At 40.1% G+C, this 20150-nt stretch overlaps 1 protein-coding gene across 1 annotated transcript in view; it reads right to left on the bottom strand.

Annotated features, from left to right (window-relative positions):
• tenm3 (teneurin transmembrane protein 3) overlaps positions 1-20150 on the bottom strand; it is a 414027-nt gene that overhangs the window by 256557 nt on the left and 137320 nt on the right. The gene's annotated exons all lie outside the window — the stretch shown is intronic.

Here is a 20150-nt window from a genome sequence, read left to right as displayed (position 1 = left end):
GACGCAAAAACCTAACCAGATTGTTGAAGATAATGCTTGCCTTCACCTCTCCCTCCAGTAAAACTCCTTCAAAGAATAATTTATATGGGAAGTGGAGTAGGAGCAGACCAAAAGCAGTCCATCAACAGTTTTTGAAAGGACGAGGGGTTCAACAAAGAAACTAATGTGAAGAGTAAAGCAAGGTAGGCTGAAAGCAGCACTTCAATGCACCATCTTCCCTTGGTCTGTTTTGAAATGTGTATTATGCCTCCACCTTCATGAGCCATCATGTTTCCAAGCCCTTCCAAAATGAACGGTCATGGGAAACTCAGTAGGAGACTCAGCTCTGCTTGAGCCCCCATGGACGTGCAGTGTCTCTCTGTCTGGTTGTGTTCCATGGCAGAGTGTCGTCCCCGGGGCCGCCAGTTCATGTACCAACAGAGAAATGGGTGCTGCTCAGCCACGCATGAAGACCACGTTATGATATAGTGGGATGTGTGATCCTCCACAACTTAGTCTGTTTGTTGCTCCACATCACTGTACTTTGTTTTTATAGTTAGCCATTTCGTGACACCACATTTGATGTGAACATACCTGTAGAAAACAGGATTCAACAAACTTTCTCATAAAGTGAATTAGATTAGACTAGATTCAACTTTATTGTCATTGCACAGTAAAGGTACTGAGACAATGAAATGCAGTTAAGCATCTAACCAGAAGTGCAAGAAAGCAAATAAAAAGTATATATATGGGCTATATATAAATAAGAATATTATGTACAGTATGAAATATACAGTAGCAGTATATATATATATATTAATTAGCAAGGTTGTAAATATAAATGGCATAGGTCATACTTTTTGAAGTATGACAACAAAAATGTTGTCTAAAAAACAAAAAGGTGAGAATAAATGTGAATCAGTGAATCAGATTCACGTGACGCCCCCATTACTCTCCCAATCCATTTTGTGAAGGACACAACCATCTTGATCAAAAAATCTGACACTACAATTCCTTGTTTGCTATGGAACATAAATGAATGTAACCAGTTAAAGGCTCTCCAACTCGCTGGTGTCTCGGCAGCTAAACAAGTGAAAACATCTCCAGAGTTTGCTCTGCACTGTGAAGATGTTCGGATGGTCATTACCATACCACGTGACGGCAGCATCGTACTATCATGCTACTTGATACAGTTCTGAAAGATGTTATGTACTTGTCTGTGGTGAGGCTAGATTATTTTTTTACTAAAATCTATCCACTTTAGTAGTGAAACAGTTTGGCGGCCTACCCAGAGAGCCAGTGTCTTTCTGACAAATGTCATTACATGCTTTAGCGTCTCTGCAGTCCGCCATTTTGGGTCGCAGAGGCAAACCCGCGAGTTCTGCAGCCCCTTTCTGGTCTGATATGTTTCTAAGGCTTCCACTCACTCTGCAGGTGGCCCATTGTGTCCTGGTCCCTGAATGAAGTTCCAAGCAATGACCCCCTATGGCCTTGAAATGTCCTCCTGTCCAACCCTATTCCATGCCATCTTGTCTCCCGAGGCAGCCATTTTGCACCAGATGGAGGAGGTGCAGCTGAAGGCTGAAGAGTCATTTACAATATTGCTTATTTCCTTTGGCCATATTGCTTTACTCAGAGCAATGCTTTTCCCTTGGATAATATGATAAATATATTGTTGCAAACAGTTGCATGTTTGACTCGTATCATTTTCAAGAAAACATAAAATAGACATATTTTCACAAGCCTATGTGGTTCTTAAGACCATCTCTACTGCATGTTTTGTGCCGTCTTAACCTTTAGAAGGTGTAGAAGGTGTGCCTGTTTCCTAGTATCAGCCACCCAAAGCTAGGTTGTTGAATCTAGTACGACGATATTAGGAAACAGGATATTTGTTTACTGTGAGTAGTGTAAAGGCATAGGTGCTAGTATTGTGCTTTTACAAAATATACAATTATAACCTTCAGTCACATTTACATGACCAATCAGATTATGATGAAAAAATGCCTCGATAAGATAAAGATGACGCCCATTAATGCATTCCAGTCAATGGATTTTCTTTTTAAAACAATGCATCTCTAAATACTACCTGATGTACCGTGTCAAAAAGTCTATAATATTGTTTCATTATTGTACATGTATGATAATGAAAAAATGCATGGTAAAGGCATAAAAAGCGCTAGTAGCATAGTAATGTAGTACATGAGGGATGTTTCAAGAAAGGAGCATGGACAGAAACATGATATAACATGTGAGCCGAGGTGAGGAAATACCATCCACTCACACAATGGCATGTGAGTGTTTGTGTTTCTGAGACCACCTGCACGGACAGACGAGGCCAGTGTTGGCGGAGGTTTTTGCGGCGTGGGCATCTACACACAGACACATGTACACGCACACAAACCCCCTGCCAGTCCAGGAGAAGCCGAAGCAGGCTCTGTGCTGGTTGATAAGCAACAGCAGCACGACTCCCAGGAAGCTGAGCTTCCAAAAGAAAAACACAGTCTTAATTTGTGCGCTATATCTGGACCCAGAGCCGATTCCCAGCAGGAAGCCACAAATACCTAAAGACTGGTCTCTGATTTATATCTAGAACTGTACTTTTATAAAGAGTTATATAAAATCACTGCGGTCCTGCCGGTACCATCCAACAAATGTATAATATTGTTTCTTATATAATGCAATTATATTATTTTATTTATTAATGAAAAAAACATTTGTGTTCTTTGTTCACACCACATAGCATAACATAATATGGCATACTATGTAGGAATTGTAGCGAACTGTTTTTAAAGACAACATTCAAAGTTGGCCCTCCTCCTGTTCAGCACCAGACACCAAAAGCCATGTCCCCCCTAAGGTGGAGCTCAACACAGCTCCACCTGGAGCATCACACACAGCAGCATCCAGTGATCAAAGGCTGACGCCCTGAAATGTCCGTCACATAGCAAAAAAGACAATACAGGCAGAGAGCAGGATCTCTGCAGTTACAAAAACTTCTGCACACCTCTAATGGGTCCGAGATGATTTAGGGGGATTCCGTTTTATGAGTCCATACGTTGTTTTTTATGCACACTAAATCTCTAAAGAACCCACACCTTGAGGCGCCAATCAGTGTTGGTCCCACCAGCAAACTGCTCATAAGAAATCACTTCAAACTAAGCGTTGTCATGACTTACACTAAACAGGTGCAAGAACACTAAACTTAAATGTCACCGTGAAACAGCTCCTGTGATGAGCTAAAGCAGTGGAGAATCTACGGAGCCCGGAAGGTATCAACAGTAACATTTTTGGTAATTTCAGTGCATGAATTATTCATTGGTAGCGTTGCATAATTTAGACTAACGTGCACGGTTTCCCTCTTAGATTAATACTTGTCTACCGTTGCCTGATTTACATTGCTCCCTTGAACTATGATTACAACAATTGTGGGCACAAATTGATTCATCCCCTCAGAGTAGACTATTTTATGTTTTTCTCAGCTCGTTGGACGAATAAAAGGCTGAAAGTGACATTGAGCTAATCAATTACCTTATAGATTTCATGTCGAAGCATCTATTAACAAATAAGACGATTTTCATGTTGACTGGGTTCATTTTTACATCTGCTTGTTTCTAAATGTGTTAGTAAAAAATGATGCCAGGCCTATTTAATTTTTCTTTCATCTAACTTTTTGCAGCAAATATTATTTGTCTTTCTCATGACATTATAGTACTCAAAACAAATGATTTGGGAGAGCCTGTTTACCTTTTTAGAATATTTATGAGAGGATGTGGAATAACAAATCAGCTTTTCTGCACTGCAAGGACTCTCTTAAACCTTCATGTGTTGTTGCTTAATTTATTTGCAGTCACGATGAGCGTCCTGTGTACCTTTAGCAAACAGTCTCTTGATGTTATTTAGTGAAAATGTTACTTCTGATTGGCCTCGATACCCTACAATCCAGACGAGACTGTCTATCTTTTCAATGCCTTTGTTGTTATAGGCAATCTTAGTTCTAATGAATTAATTCCAACTAGTTGTCTTTGGTTTTGGTGTTGGGCAACGTCTCAACCACAACTTGTAACCTGTTATGCAATCGTGTCCTGTTTTTCTCAGCTCTACCTCTACCTCATCTATTTCCTTCCCTACCTCATCCCTCTTTCTGCATATGCCTATTCACACCATTCAACCTCCGCCCCCTTCTGTTATTCAGTCCTGAGCATAACTGCCCCATCTCTGCTTTTCCACAGATTGTAGGCCTGTAACTTTCATGACTTAAATAGTTCCGTCCCCGACCGGTCAAACATATATCATCATTCCCCCTCAAACATTGATTCAACTGTCTTCAACACACAATATTTCCTCATTTCACTACACATTGTCGGGGCGTGGTCCTCGGTACATTTACCATTTGCATGTGTGTCAAAGAATGTGATTAATTTCCACATTCTATTATTACGCGTTTATCTAACTACAGATTTAAAACATTGATTGATTATATATATATATATATAATCATATATATAATCATATATATATATATTATATATAATCATATATGATTATATATATATATTATATATAATCATATATGATTACATATATATATATATTATATATATAATCATATATATATATAGATTTGGGTGTTTGGGTCTCATGCACTATATGGAGCACAGCCATTATGTGGGCCTCATGACTAGTCTTATCTTAACATACAAAAAAGAAGAAAATGTCATGAAAAATCTCTTTGCATTGAAAATACCTTTAACCCAAAGTGACAAAACACTGTGTGAGTTGTGTGAAGTTTCATGCCCAGTTCTATGTAAACATGTGTCATTACTCTAACAGTACTGTCCGGGTGAGATGCACTGCTACATCATTAATTATGACTGCGCCATTACACGCAATGCTGTCAGAAAATGATATGTCAGTTTCTGAAAACCTGCTCTCTTCCTTCACATCATGTATGCACTACAACGTTTAATTACCTGTCTTTGTTTCAACCTATTGAGGACCGAAATATCAAATGTATATAATAAGTAAAATAACCTGTAAATGCAGACATGTAAAAGGTAAAGATTTTAACATACTATTAACTATAGTCATTTCTTGTTTTACATTATTATGTTATAATCAACATTTAGTCCTCAAATGCAGTAATGTTTACATATTTAAATTTTAATTGTATTGCTTGCCTGGCATATATATGTTTCACTTTATTTGTATACAGATAAATTTCATGGGGGGGCTATGCTGCATTATTTTACTGTACTCTATTGCCTCCCACAGCAATACTGGTTGTTTAAAAAGACACAACTGTTGTGAAAAGATACAAACAGGAATGTCCCATTGTTCTAACACACTTCATGAACTGAAAATTGGATTGTTTAGGAAGTAGCCTCTCTACAAAACATGCACATTAACTAACAGCACATTACATTAACAGACTCACACTGGCAGCCACTTCAAATCTAGGTGACTACATTAAAAATAGCAATATTAAGTGGAAAGGGCCATGTGCCTGTGTTTATGGGAATATATTCACAAGATCTTAAAAAGGCTGTTTTATGTGGTTCGCCCATTAATCTACGTTTCCTATCATCTACAGTATTTATTGAGCAGATGTAACTTGCTGATATATTGGATGGATGTGTTGTTTGAAATACTTTTTGCTGTCTATTCTGTATTTCTCTGATGACTAAAAGTAGACAGTGAAGCTAAAAGAGGCTCCACATCTCGAAGTAAGGGATGTTTCAACAAGAAACTGGGAGAGTAACATATGGAGGTGAGTCAAAACAAGAGCACTGCCCCCTCCAATATATGTTTCAAGCATCAGTGTAATTCAAACAAACCATCCTTGAGTAAATGCCACAGAGGAATTGGAGAGTGAAAGGGTTGGCTTTTGGAACAAAAATCAAAGATGTAAGAAAGGAGAGAAGCAAGGAGGAGAGGAGAAAAAGTGTGAGGGAATGATAGAAAAATGAGGAGAGATGGAAAGCATAGCAGATTGAAACAAATAGAGTAGGATACGAGCTGGAAGTCTCTACTTCTCCCACGTCTCTGTCTCCCTCACACACCTGGTAGCAATTGAAAAGTAACCTTATTACCTACAATAAGTCTCCCTCTCTCTCTCTCGCGCACTCTCTCATGAACGCACATACAGAGTCACACAACTGGACAACACAAACACACACGGCCTATTAGTGAGGATAACAAGGCCTATTAGTGACCAGCATCACACTCCATTTCACCTAACAGCTTGAGTATTCCACTGCCAATTGGTCACAGACACACAGCGGTATGCAAGAGCATAGATATAACCACCCAGACAACTACACAAATAAACATTTGTGATTTTATGCGCAACCAAAGGTGTGGATGCTCACAAACACATATGGTTCTGGATGTCATAGGAGAACATTGCCGTGATGGAAGCTGTGAAATGTTTTTGTCAATCCCTTTTAAAGCCTGTTTATGCTTCTGCGTTTTCAGAGTGACGCCGACGCAAGACCCCTTTGCGTGTCCCTTGCGTTCCTTTTCACACCTCCCTGCGTGCGTTGACCAATTTTTCTAGGCTTGCGTCGAAAGCGCTGCGATTGGTCTGCTAACTACATCCTTTACGGAGTCTCACATTTCGGTTTTCATAGCCCGATACCGCCATTATTAAAACGAAGAATGTTTACGAGAGAACGAATCAGATTGAAGAACTTTTGTCGGAAGAAATGCGTAAATATGACCACTTCTACAAGCAGACATTGGCGGACTATGAGGACGCGCGGATGGCCTCTGATTCATGGAGGGAGATCTCCACAAACGTCGGTTTGCCGGTCGAGGGGAACAAAGTTGTGGAGGAAAATACGGGACAAATGTGTCTGCGGTGAAAAGCAGCAGTGGCGATGCACGGGGCAATAAAGTAACAACTAGAAAGGTTAATGGAGGTTTCTTTGGTTCTTAATACCATATTGTATTGCTGTTTTTCCAAATAAAATTTCTTTTATAAAGGGAGCTTTTCCTGTGTGTTCCAAATTCCCTATTTGTTGACTTTATTATTTTGTGTTGTAATGTTAAAAACAGAACAGATGAAAACAAAAAAAACACATTATTTCCCCTGATTAGCCTGCGAACCCTTTCTCTGTCCAAACTCATGAAATACCCCTGCTTGGCCAGTGGTCCTCTTACTTACATCCCGTGCTTGGTAAAGGGACGGTACTCGTGTGGTGCCTTTCTTCACTTCACACCACTCAAAGCGCTTCATCACTGCATGTCGCCAGTCACTCATTCACGCCAATCCGTGCCCTGATGGCCGGCTACCTTGGAAGATGCCCCCTGTATCTAACGCTCATACATCGCTCACACACACCAGGCACATCTACGGGAGCAATCTAGGGTTAAGCTTATTTCACTAGGACGCATTGGCATGGACTCCAGTTGGGTCAAACCACTGATACATTAATTGAAGTAGGACCTCTCTCTACCAGTGAGGCACACCTAGTAGTCACCCTACTAGATGGTGATATTATCACTCAAAGCATATCAAACAGTTAATGTATTTGCTATTCTTTAAACCTATTTGGTGCTAGGGTTAAAGCACCTTAACTTGATTTGTTCCTCAAGTAGTACGAAGGTTGATGATGTGATAATTAAAGTGAAAAGGTTCAACCTCTGAAAATGAAGTCAAAAAGGAATTGCCACTATGGATCTGCTTGTAATTATGTTCTCCAAAAGACAAAACGTGTTATTCTAAACTGATTTGTAAATGTTGTGACTTTTTCCAATAGAACAAAATGATGTCTGGAGGGACCTACTTTCAAACATCAGCATTCTTTCAATAGACACTTGGCATACACAGTGGCCAACAGAATTCTTAAGGCCCTGAGTCTCTGTTGTTGGTGTTTTTGTGACTTTGATGCATTTGTATATAGTTACCTTATAGATTACGTTATAGCTTCTCATGGCAACAATCCCCATACGAAGGACCTTTACCATAGGGCCATGATACACACTTACACACACACTAGGGCTTGTTTTACCATTTATCTTTTTGGACACTTAGCAGATATCAAGTTTTTATCCCATATAACCATTTCTTCAGCACATTTCAGTTGTTTTTCCAGTTGTTAATCAGGCCTACTTTTATTAGATTACTCCAGTATTAATCATGTGTTTTGTTTAAATACCAAGCCAAACATAAACAGCCATAAATCTTCAATGTAAAACACAGCATAGGTGTCCCAGGGGACTCAATGTTTCAGGTCTCCATAGGAGAGCTATTCACAGCGCCAGAATCTAAATGACAAATTCCCCTGAAACTCTTTGTCCCATTTAAAAATAATGCTCTGGTCTTGCTTTAATTTCCCGGTAGGGTGAAGTCCAACACACAAACTGCCTTTATTTCAAGACATGTAATCACGCATACAGTTATACATCTATAAACAAGTCCAATGCCATGCATATACACACACACACACACGCACGGTTAGTAAACTTACAGGCTATTTAAAGGTTTACCATGGCCACTTTTGAAACTGACAAGGCACTTGTCGAGGGCGAGGTGATTGCCAGTGAAGGGCTTTCCAGTGGTCATGGGGTGCTTTAGGTCACAGCACTTTCAGTCTCTAATGCAGTCTGAAGAGGTCATCCAATAAAATGGCACCCTTAAATCCACCTACTCTAAAACATACAGCACAAGTGCAAGTGAGACTTTGACATTTGTTTTGACCCTCTTTTGGATGTAGATTCAAACAGGCATGATGCATTTGAACAAAACAATCTTTCAATTCTCCATTAACTACTTGTTTCAGGTGATCAACGCCTCACACCTGTCCTGGTGGGCTGTTCCAAAAATCTGTTCAAACAGATCTAACTCACTGAAAAAGGCCCAATGTCACACCACAGTTGTATTTTATCATATTCAAATCACTTGACATTTTCCCAGAAGTTCTACACCTGGATAGCTGGTTGAACAGCTTTAAGTGTAAGCCAATTATAACACTTGGCCAATCAGAACATTTGTTCAAAGGCATTCAAACAGCACAGAAAAGTCTGTAAAAGAGAGGCAGAATCCTTTGAAGGTATCCATCTGGAAAACTTCGCGGCCAGGGCTTTATTTTTTTATTTTTGTAGTGTACAATACGCCTAGACTTTAACAACCATTGTGAAAACTTACCAGAATATAAATTGTACACCAGAATTTATTCCAAAAAATGAGTGCTTTCATCCTTGCAGACAGAACACCCACATGCACAGACACAAACACTGTCTGATTCATAGATAAGTTTGCACCTGCACATGCTCAGCTGCTTACACCCCGAAACAGATGACAGCACATGCTTTGCCAAACTGGGGACATGAAGAGGCTTCCAACATCATGTTGTCTTTCATAAAGTATCTCTCATGCAGCAATGACTCATGAATACAACAAAAAATAAGACATCGGAAACAACATCCCCGCTCATGATTTTCAGCTGTCTCTCACTATATATGCGTGGGTGTGTGTATGTGTGCACGTAGTCAAAATGGGGTGAAACAAGGATTCACAGAAACACACATACACACACTGAAAGCATGGTATAGATCAGTGAATAGCAGACCTTCTAAACATACTCATGTAAACAGAGCACATTCACTCACACACACACACACACACACACACACACACATTAGTGCATTAGGATATAATGCAAAACACAGAATCATGGTGTATAAACATATCATTTTCACTTACGGGTCTTTTAAACACAGCCATAGTATTCCTTCCAGCGTAACTGCCCCCGCAGTCAAAGCATTCAGGGAGTCCACACTGCCACCAATGGTGTGCCCCCCCCAGGGAGTTGGTTGTCACACCTATGTGCCATTTCTCTTGGCTTCGTAGAATGATGTGAGAATACAGTCCACTCAAAATAATCCTTGTAATAAGAGGATTTATTTAGTAATGTGAATCTGTTTTAAGCCAGTTTCAAGCATGAAATGTTTAATGAATTGGAAGAAGTATCAAACTCAAAACCAGAAGTGATGTACAGTATATATTTCAGAGCTAAGGTTGCAGAGTTTAAGGTTGCTGTTACTCTTTAATTTGTAGTCTCTGGAGGACATTCCTTATGAGGTCAAGTTGGGGTTTTGTCTTGTCATTCCCTGTTTTATTTTGAAAGATTAACCTTCCTCTCGTTTCAGGTCACTTGCCTTTCCTCATGTGTTACCAGTCGAATTGTCTTCCCGATTCCTGATTGTGTCCACCTGTTTCCCATTTCCCTCATGTGTCTTATAGTCGGTGTCTCCCTTTGTCTTGTGCCTGAGTGTCGATCTTTCGTTCACCCAAGCCTGCCGCCACAGTAATCCTTGCCTTGCCCTGGTGGGCCGCGAAGGTACTGCAGGTGGGCTGCGAGAGGTCATTTACAATAAATAAATAAAGTTTTTAATTTTCAATTTTGAAAAGTTTGAAATTAATATAAAAATATGTATGATGCGGCACATTAGTTATGTGAAACAAACATTGATGAAGCACAAACGAACAGATTGATTAATCGGTTGATCCATACTGGTTGCACACTGCGCTCAAGGCGCTCTGCCAAACATGCCAAAGCTCAATCTACGACGGCGAGATGCTGAGCGGCGCTCAAGCGCGTGAGATATGGAGCTTCTTTCAGGGCGCGTCGGAGAAACAAAGCTGTCGTTCTTGCCGAGCACTTCATGAGATTAAAGAGCGAGAGACGGTGCCCTTTTCTCTACAGTAGCTGAACCATCTTAACGGGGAAGTTAAGTTATTAAGTTATTCTAAAAGGAGCTCTTGGTAGGCGGCGTGGCTGGAGAGCAGCCAAAGATTTAAGGCCTGGATGGCGAGGGGGGCGGCGGGAGCGGACGCACCTCACAGCATCGATCGGACCCTGAAAGCACCGTCTCCACCTCCCCACACCCCCCCCGTCCACCCGCCCCGATGCCAAACATTTGACTGCTATGGCGGCAAATCACCAGCCGGTCTGCGAGCTGGAGACATTGGTCTTAATGTGCCGGTAATGATGGTAAATGATGGTTGTAGCTGGTTGTCATCTCCGGTCCACTACGGTTACATAAAGGTGTCGTTTGTGTTTTGAAAACGTCTTGTCTCAGAATTTCGACTTTCTATCCTCTTTCTTCAATGCGAAAATTAGCTTCTATAGTTGTGTGAATGCATCGCTCCAGCCAATCCACAGACGGGGTTTGTAACCAATCAGATGTAGATACCATGGTGACTGGCTCCGCCCCCTTACTGTCAGAAAGAACAACAGCGAGCACGTAGAAAACACCTTCGAGCGCGAGCAGAGAGCAACGAAGTTCACGTCTCGCAAGCGAGCAAATACCTCGCTAAAGACGGACTTTTGCTCGTTCGAGACAGACTTTTGCTGGCGGATGTTTGATTTACGCACGCACATCAACCTGATTTGCGCTCTCAAATCTTGACAGTGATTTGTGCTGATAGACTGCAGTATCTTATGCGCCTTATTGTGCGGAAAACACAAAATGGTATAAAAAAAAACATACATTGTCGGTTGATACATTTTTAATCGGTTCAATTTTTAAGGTCATCCCTAGTTTATGTTTTGATCAGAGTTGTAATTAAAGGTTTGGGTGGGCCGCAAAAGATTTTCAGATTTCAAAGTGGGCCGCGGCATTCTTCAGTTTGGGAACCCCTGATTTAGCAGATTCTTTTTGAGAGTGATTTTCTGTTTGCAAGTTTTCTTAGGAATAGTTTTTTATAGCATTTTGGGTTTTCCTCCTAAGGATGTGATTTTGAGTTCATAGGTCACGTTTATAGATAATTTCTCTCTGATTTTGTTAAGTTTTATAGCTAGAATTTTCATAGCTGCTTATTTTGCCACTCAGTGTGGGAGATCCTAATAAAGACGGCTTAACACGTTCATCCTTCTGCATCTGAGTCCAGGTCTGACATTGCCTTTGTGAAACTTAGTAGTTATGCTTCCATTGAGGTTGTCTTTAGAAAACACCTTTACTGTTATTAAACTGTAAAGTGGGGAACCTATATAACAACATTTAGTAAACATGAAAGAATGAAATAATTATACCATCTAGATTTATTACAATAACTAGTTCTTTCTTTTTAAATCAACATAGGCCAATTACAAACCTCCATTCAAGCAAATAGCTCAACGCAATATGCCAGAATAATAGGCTGCTTTGTTAACATCGAAGGCAATTAAGGGGAATATTTCCACCAAGGGACTCAGGGTCTACTTTTTTAAACTGTGCAAATTTAAATTTGACGAGCTTGACTTCGTTCTGTTTTTTCACCTGTATGTGTGTCTGTGTGTGTGTGAAGGCCTTGCTTGCATCAACAAGCTGACATTTTTGTTGTTTCCATTTATCTACTGACAACCCTCTTACCTATCCTACACTGATCGAGTCCCTGGGAGGCTGCACAAGTGTATTCTGGGGAAATAAAACCTCTAACCAGCTGACCCTGTCACACCTTTCGGTCACTCCTTAAGAAGTGAACTTGCATGTTAGTTTCTGTGTGTGTGTCTGTGAAATCTCTTTTCTACATTTCCTTTTCTTGTGATCAGTTTTGTCACCTCGGCCACTAATCTGCCATATATATCGGACATATAAAATATTTAACAGGTATGGATAGCTGTTTTTTTGGGATTTTAATAGTTTTTAACAGAACAAAATACAAGATAAATATATCTTTCTAAATTAAACTTCCTTTTTATTTTGGATTCCAGTCTTGTTTGATTCCCGTACTTACGTTTGCTTTGTATTATATTTGTCTTCCAGTGTTTCTTTGTTTTGGTTTGTGTTCGGGTTTACACTTCATCAGCCACATACTGCATTTCAGTCTTTTGGAGAAAAAAAAATATTTCAGAAAGAATCAGTTTGGGGTATATCCAGGCTGTGAAACCTATCGCGCAGTGGAAACAGGTTAGAATATACAAAATTAGATGCTCAGTGTAAATGTTTGAAAGTGAAACATTTTATCTTTTTGTATAGCGCACCTTTGAAGTGGGACCAGTGTTATGTTTACTCAAATTAAAAGTGTGTTTTGTTCTTAAAATTGATCAAAATAATCATGGTCTTGCAGCACAATCGTATGTTCACTCTAAAATTAATTTCAAGGAGACTTTGATAAGGTTCTTTATGAGAACATTTTCTGCAATGTCCAACTACATAGTAGACTATAATACAGGTGTTTCGTTTCCAGCCCTGGTAAAAGAGGTTCTGTCCCTCCATCATGTAGCAGCACTGACGCAGCACATGTCCCAGACCTTCCCACGACCTCATTCCTCCTCATCTAATATTCACGCACTCCTTCCCCCTCTTGCTCCCCTCTTTCTGTCTGCTCGTGTTCAACCTCATCCCACTAGGTCTTTCATATTTCAGTAGGTTTTAGCAAGGATCAACTCGTTGAGGGTTAAGTTGTTCCCTTCAGAGGTCTGTGAATGCATGTGTGCATGTGCTCAGTAGACCAGTATGTCCCCGAGGTTAAGTTGAGTGTTTCAGAAATCAGTAGGAGAGGTGCTCTACTGCTCTACAGTGGCTGCAGCGTGTTTGTGTGTGTGTGTGTGTGTGTGTGTGTGTTGAAATTGTGAAAGCATAGGAATAAAACAGGGAACAAGCTTATCGAGGCTTTGGATGATTTGAAGTCTTTCCTCTGAGTGTGAGCTTTGGAAACTATTTATATGCTACCAGATACACATACAGGGTAGGTACAGCTTTTTGACCTGGTGCTCCATGTGTTCATGCCCTCTTGGCAACAGCATCATCACAAAAAATAATAATAATAATAGTCGATAATTGTCGAGGAGTGTCTCCCTTATGGTTGCAATGCAAATTTTTAGTGGCTAACAGTGTAAGATTCATACACTTGGTAATTTACTACAGTTAGCGGTAAATAACATTCATTCACTCTATGCTAGAAATTCCATAATTGTCCACTTACATATTTACATGTAACCATGTATCCATCATGTCTTTTGGGAGGAAAAACATAAACATGCAAATTTAGTTTGTTTACATGCATGGGGGGAGTTTTAACTGTTACTGTATTAAAACACCTTGCATTACCTTGTAGCTAAAAAGTGCCCAATAATTTACAATAATTGCCTTACCCCTTTATGTTTTGTAGCAGAGTAGAAAGGCTTGTCAACAATCAAATCCTCCATCCATGTCCATCTGTTTACTCTCATGCTCTTGCTACCTCTCCATTCCACCCCATATCTTCCCTGACAGTCATTCACATTGGCATTTTAGCATTTTATTTATTTTCTCCTCTCTCATTCCGTCTTAGGTACCAACAGAAGTGTACAATTGGGCAAAGAGTCTAAATGTTATTTGTACTCAGATATCTTAAATACTAATTTCTTTCCATCTCCATCCCACACACTTTTATACCTTTCGGTGACCCATGAATCTAATAATAAACACAAATACATTTACTACGATTCATCAATCCACGCTCACAAACATGCCTATCCATGTACTGTATCATTTTGAAGGTAAGAAAACATCTTCCTGTTGCCTTTCCATCCGTCTCTAAATATCACTCACTCAAGACACGCATTTCTTTTTCTTGGTGACATCAGCCCCTCATCATTAATTTTAATGACCACCAATAACCCATAATACACCAGAGCATGCATACACGCAACAGGCGCCACAGATCCTGGAGAGCAATTATAGTCTGCACTTTGTTTATTATCCATTATGAGAGGCAAGTGAGTGTGTGTGGGGGCGGGGAGGTGGTTGATAACATCAACCCCGTGTTTCAGCTATCATATACCCCAGTCATTGCCAAACCAGGTGTCACATCCCCCATAGGGGTCATGTTGGGCCGACAGTGGGGTCGGGGCTTCATCACCAACCCTAACACACAGCCAGGTACACTAACAAATATCTAACTATGTTAATTACTTCATTGTAGCACAGTGTGATTGTAGATGAAACTAAGCCTATAGATTGCAGGACTTTTTAGTCAATGTGCAACTCACATGGGATTCGTTCTATTTATTCATCATGCATGTGTGAGTAAACTATTTGGTAAAAAAAGGCCTAAAATTATGGTAAAATCAAACAAACAAGATCTGTCCCAACGATAAGCTGTTAGTTTTAACTTACAACGGTTTTCTGCTTATGTGAAGATACAGAAATGACAAAAGCAGAGGAGTTTAAAAATATATTTTTTCTAGTAATATTAGTAGTAGTTGTAATTTTGGTACTAGTAGTACTAGCAGTAGGATACGCAGTTTTAGTATAGCAGTAGAAAAAAAGTAATAGTGTTAGTAGTACTAGTATTATCAGCTGTAGTACTAATACTCATTGTAGTATTTGTAGTAAAATGAGTAGTAGTAGTAGTGGTATCAATATCAGTATAAATACTGGTAGTACTTTTTGTTAGTAGGAGTAGTACAATCAGTTGCAGGGTCACTACTAGTATTTTTAGTACTACCACTAATAAGAGTCATTTTAATAGCTGTAGTATTACTAGTAGTGATAGTAATAGTTGTATCAGTTGTAGTAGGAATCAGGAAACATTTATTGCCAAAATATGTCAAACATACAAGGAATTTGTCTTGGCGGTTGGTAGTAATTAGTAGTATTACTAGTAATACTTACTACTACAAATACTTGTACTACTACAAATACTAGTAATACTACAAATACTAGTAATACTACTAGCTGTTATAGTTATATTAGTAGTAGTATTTGAAAGAGCAATAAGTATTTCAACAAAACTGCTTAATTCTGAGCTCCATGGTTAAAGGTACCAAGGTAATTTTGAAACGATTGAATTGTGTGAGGGGTAGACAGGGTTGGGAAACAGAATGTTTATTCTTCAAACTAAGAAGTTATTAATGGATAGGTCATTACAGTAAGAATTAACGCATACATTCTGCTGTTCCGCACCAACCGCTATATATATATATATAATATATATATATATATATATATATAATATAATCAGCTATTATTGTCCAGCTGTGTGAAACAGACACAGACTGCAGTGTGTGTGAGTAACCATGGTAACGGCGCAGCTGGGTTCATTAAAAAGGCTGCTCAAAGGGCATAACAGCGATTTATACAGAATCCACACCTCAAAAAAGTGTCCTTTACCGCAAAACTATAACTGTTATCACAAAAATATATTGACTTTGAAGGCCCCAAGACTGTACCTAACGCATCCATATATTTTATATGTCTCTGCGGTCATAAATATGGCTGTAATGGCAGTTTACACAACGTCTACCTTCTGGTTTCTGTGAGAAATATGTCAGCTGATTTGCATTGGCCTATGGAGCTTGAGCCAGACATTGTCTCACTCTCGGGGGACTCAGGCCAAACCTAAATGTCTGTGGGATTCCATACCCACATGAGTACAACCAGAACAAACACTGCATCATTCCAACAATGAAGCCTGGGCCCTGTTCCTTGTACGTGGTTTAACTAAGTCGATCAAATGTCCGATTATCCAGCTCAAATTACCGAGTTGATTGACATCAGGCTATCTCGGTTCTTCCGCGGATCCGCGCTCAAACCGTCTCGTTAGTTTGAACCAGATGTCAGTCATCAGGATAATCGCGTGTGCTCTGCTTACGTCAGAAGGTGGAAGAGTCGAACACCGAAACTATGACTTTTTAACTGTATAATGGCAAATAAACTTCTCTTCGTCTTTTTTCTACGCTGACGATCAGGAGATGATCATGAAGCCAGTGAAGAGAGCAAAGGTATAATTATATATATATATATATATATATATATATAAAATATATACATACACACACACACACACACACACACAAAAATAAATAAGCACTAAACCCAAGTGCGTGGATATAGCCACAGTGGAATAGAACGAACACATCGGAGTTCTACAGTCGCTGCACCGGTGAGGTCAGATCTTAGTTTACTCGACCGGTGCTTGCTTTATGCTCTGACATGATTTGAATCAGTCTGAAGTTGTGGCGCGTCTGTTCAGTTGCATGCCCTTATAAGGAGCTGGCGGGGCGTTTCTGTATGCGAATCCAGGTGCACAAGAACACACGTTTGGGTGAGCACAGCTGAGAAGACTCAGGCAGTATTCAGCTGTTCACGACGTTGGTTTTCCACAGTCCGTAGGAAAACATTTCAGAAGACACTGCAGAGAATGATAAGCAATGTGTTTATTGTGTAATATTTGTTTTATATTTGAGATCAACCAGGAAAGTACCCGAGATCGACGGCTTGGTGACCACTGTTCTAAGCTAATTTGATTTATATCTATGGTGCACCAAACTGAAGAAACCTCACACCCATTGACCACAATACCCTAAGAATTGTATAAAACCAAGAGCAACTTTCTGCACGAACAAAGTCTTCAAAAGCACCATATGAATCAGTTCTGGTCATTGGCAAGTGACATGTTTATGCTGGCGAATTCCAGCACTGTTAAGTATTCATCAAACTATTTAAACGTATTTAAGTATATACTGTATCTTCAACACATTTCCTCAAACATCCTTGTTCATGAAAGCAGCTTCAACTTTAGAATTTCAAAGGAAATATCACAGAAAATAGCAACAATTGAAAGTGTGACAGTGAAGGACTGAGTTGACTCAATGTGAAGAAAAGAGGGCATCAGAGAAGATCACGTTTAAGAGAGGTGTCTTCCTCAGTGTGACTTCTTTTTTATCCCGCTGAACCGGTTACAGCTTCTCCCTGTTCTTCCTCACCATGCTATCGCCACACAGCCAGAGAAGAGAACGCAAGGAGAGGAGGAAGAAATCTGCAAGAATTACTGGTGACTAGTGCCATATTGCAACAATTTTTTTGGTCTAAACCTGTCTTATTTCTAAGAGTTTAAACAAATTAGTAAAATTACAGTATTGCATGAGTCACTAATATAATAATGGCACATAGTGTTGGACAGTAGAATGTATAGTCAGACAAAGTGCGTGAGACATAATGACAGAGAAAGCAAGGTAGACAGCAGGGTAACAGGATAGAAGCAAGTGGACGGAGGTAGTCACTGAGATAAAGAAATCAATGGAAAATAAATGAAAAGATAAACGTTTAATGGTGTCTTCTGTGGGAGTTTGAGACAGATCATTAGATCACCATATCAATCCCGTTTGGAATTATATTCCGTGCATTTCTTTTCCTTATTATGTCCCCTAAACTCCCCTCGAGATATTCATGTCTACTTCTTTTTTTTCGCAGTTTTGAAACCTCCCTCTCTTCTATCCTGCATTACCCCTCGCACCTCACCGTCCAACTGCTTTCATCACCATGGCTACAGCACAGCCAGTGTTTTATGTAGTCATGACTACTGGGGTCGAGGCTCAAGCCGTATTTAACAAGGTGGAGATGGCATAGTCCTTTGATAATTGTCAAAGAAGGGTGAAACGAGTTGTATTTCAAAACACCCTTGTAAAAGGAGAGGAGTATATACATATAGCTCTAAAGTGTCATTAGGGCTGTCGATGGATTAAAAAAAGTGAACTAATTAATCGCACATTTTGAAATTCATTCATTTGGATTAATCACATGTGCTTTTTCCTGCTTGAGTCAGGTAGCTTCTTTTCAAATCTTTACCTAAAATGCGTCACCTCAGCACATAAAACCACAAGTTTAGATGGACATGAGCAAAGTATTTTAATGGGAAAGAGGTGGTACATTCTGAAAAAGAACGTAGAGGTGAAGATTATGGACTTAGTGCTGAGTTGTTTGACTTGAGTTGTGCTTTTGGGTTTCTGTCCGTTCTGTGACATCTAGCAATACCAGTGAACAAAGATGGAGAAAATACTTGAATGCTATTAAATCCGAAGTATAATTATTCAAATTATAATAATTATCCTACTCTGTAATCATAGAAAATATGCCAGGATAAAATGAACAAAGAACTTCCTTTTGTTTTCAATTGGGAAATAGTTTGATTAAAAAAAAAATACTGTGACAATAATGAAGTGTTTATTTTAATATTAATGTTTGCTTTTAGAAAAAAAATACAATATTAACACATTCATTTTTAGGTGATATCTAACATATTGATATCAGGGTCGTTGATATTGTTTCAACTTGACACTGACTTCAACTTCATCATTGTCAGTCTGTCTTTTACTTTGATTAAACCCCTCCCATGGAAAACCTGAAAAACGCAGCAAAGATATGCAGCTAAAAATAACACAGTGACTAACATAGACCCCTAAAGATCAAAAGTCCGAGCTATGGAGTCAGTTTGACATAGCTAACTCAAAGGAAGTCCGGCTGACTACAAAACCTAAAACCCATATCACAGACAATTGTTGCGTTGTGGGTTCATTTCCCTTTTTAGTTTTGTAGTTTCCTGCCTCTCTTGTTCGTGGGTTAACTTCACTTCCTGCTTTGATTCCCCATGTGATTGTGATTGAATGCGTTCTACCTGATTGTTTCCTCCTGTGTCCAATCACCCGCACCTTCCCAGTGTATTTATACCACGTGTGTCCCCTTCTCTTAGTGGGTTCATTGTTCTATGTCGGTGAGGTTTTTTTGCTGGTATTCCTGGTCCTTAGGCATTTCATATTCAACTTAAATAGCAGTTTTTGTTGTGGCTAATCTGCGTTTCAGTTCTTTTTTTCCGGTCCTCAAAAAAAATGAATCCACCAAATGTGGACTAGGCAAACTCGTTTCCGGAGTACGGATAAAATTGATCTGGACGTGAGGAATGCGTTTTGGCAACGGAAGACAAACTTTCTCTTTGGACCTAGAAGCTACCAGAGGGAATGCCTCGCGCTTCGAGACCTCCTCAACCCTAGAATGAAAAGTCAGTGCAAGCAGAATTGCCGCTGGGCCGCAGTTGACTTCCGTCCCCACTAGGCCATAGCTGACTTTGTTGACCGTAGCTGACCGTTCTCCGGCGCCGACTCTCAATTCCTGGTCCCGGCCCCCCCATGTCTGGCCCCGATACCGCCAATTCCAGCCCACAGACTCCTGGCCCACAAGCCTCCAATGGCGGCTGCCAACTCCTGATTCCAGAAACCCAACTTCTGACCCCGACACCGCAGACTCAGGAACCGCCAATTCTTTCCCATCAAATACGGACCCCCGGAACTGATTCCACCCCAGAGTCCGGCTCCGCGCCTTCTGTCGCCCAGAGTCCGGCTCCGCGCCTTCTGTCGCCCAGAGTCCGGCTCCGCGCCTTCTGTCGCCCAGAGTCCGGCTCCGCGCCTTCTGTCGCCCAGAGTCCG

Source organism: Gasterosteus aculeatus, chromosome 9 (assembly GCF_964276395.1).
Source record: "Gasterosteus aculeatus chromosome 9, fGasAcu3.hap1.1, whole genome shotgun sequence".
NCBI lineage: Eukaryota > Metazoa > Chordata > Actinopteri > Perciformes > Gasterosteidae > Gasterosteus > Gasterosteus aculeatus.
The sequence above is the reverse complement of the archived record's forward strand: the minus strand, read 5'-3'. Positions and strand labels throughout refer to the sequence as shown.